The following is a 1557-nucleotide window of genomic DNA, read 5'->3' as shown; positions in this document are numbered from 1 at the left end:
AAAAAAAAAAAAAAAAAAAAAAACAGGAAATGGGTGAAATTAATTTCAATCATATGTTTTCTTTAAATACTGTCTCAGTGTCTACCTGGAGAGTCTAGCATACCCAAAATAGAATCCTTTCAACATATAATCAATATAAAAATTACTAATGGGATACTTTACTTTCTTTTTTTGTACCAAGTCTTTTAAATCTGATATGTGTCTTGCATTTACAGCACATCTCAGTTGGGACTACTCACTGCTCAGGTGAGCAGTAGCCACATGGGCTTGGGGCTGCCACATGACAGGGCAGATCTAGAAGTTACTATTTTGTTGGGTTCTCTGTAGTGTCAGGAGATGCTCAGTGAGCTGCTATAGGTGGAGGATGGTAAATATCACGTCGTGCATTGACATAGAGCCTCGATGTCATTAAAGTACCTTCACTCCACAATACTGCAAGTGGAATAAAAGAAGCTTCTTTTCCATTTTATAGATAAGGAAACTGAGGTTCTGAGAGCTTAATGAAGAAACTGAGTTTCTTATTCCTGCCTAGAAAAGTTTAACTGCTGTCCTGGTTTCCCAGTTGTCCTGGGTATGCTCTGGACAGTCTCCATTCCTGGGGGAAAAAAATTTATGTACTGTGAAGGAAACTCAGTCTTCTTTTAAGGAAGAGAAAATGAATCTCAGAGAAGTGAAGTGGCCTCCTCGTGGTCACGTATTAGTCCACAGCAGAGCTTGAACAAGAGCCATGCCAGAAGCTCCTTTTACTTCTAGGTTACAACACCAGCCCAGGGCACCTCCTATCCCCCAGTCTCCCGGCCGGTATCAGTCACGCCTGTCCATGTGGCTGAGAGCAAAGGGCTGTGGGTATGTTGTGAAATCACGTGACTCCATTTAAACCACCATAGCTAACAGACTAGTCACTGCCTGAGCCACTGTAGCCCTGGGACAAATTCTGGCCGGACACCAATTCCAGAACCTGGAATTATCCCCAGCCAGGGCCTCTCCCAGTGCAGCTCAGCTGACAGTGGGTGATGACTGGAGGGGAGCCTGTTTCTCATTAACCACTTGGTCACTTTGGACACAGTTCTCTCTCCTTGGTCTAAGGGCTGTGAAGGAAGGAGGACCAACTAGACCCAGGAACATTCAAGGACACAATTCTATTTTCCTTCTATATACTAAATCCTGAGATTTTATTAACAACAAAAAAAAAACCTACATAATTTTTTGTTTTTGTTAAGTGAAGATTTAACTTGTGGAAAGAAATTTCAGTGTGGAAATAATTTCAGCCAAATCAATTTAGCATTTTAAAGTACAGATGGATCATCACTAATTGCACAGTGTTCGCTAGCATTTATAAACATGAATGCCAGTGACACACTCCACTGCCTCGCTGGCTCATGCACTCTTCCCCTCTCCATGGACGGAATACCTAGAGTCTCAGGCTCTGTCTTGGGTTCTGAACTTTCAAAAGCATGGCCTGTTGGGGCCGGCCCGGTGGCACACTGGATAGTGCACCGCTTGGGAAGCGCGGCAGCCCTCCCGTCCGAGGGTTCGGATCCCACGTACAGACCGGCT

This window comes from Galeopterus variegatus, unplaced genomic scaffold (genome assembly GCF_000696425.1).
Source record: "Galeopterus variegatus unplaced genomic scaffold, G_variegatus-3.0.2 Scaffold1879, whole genome shotgun sequence".
NCBI classification, from domain to species: Eukaryota; Metazoa; Chordata; class Mammalia; order Dermoptera; family Cynocephalidae; genus Galeopterus; species Galeopterus variegatus.
This window is presented reverse-complemented; position numbering follows the sequence as displayed.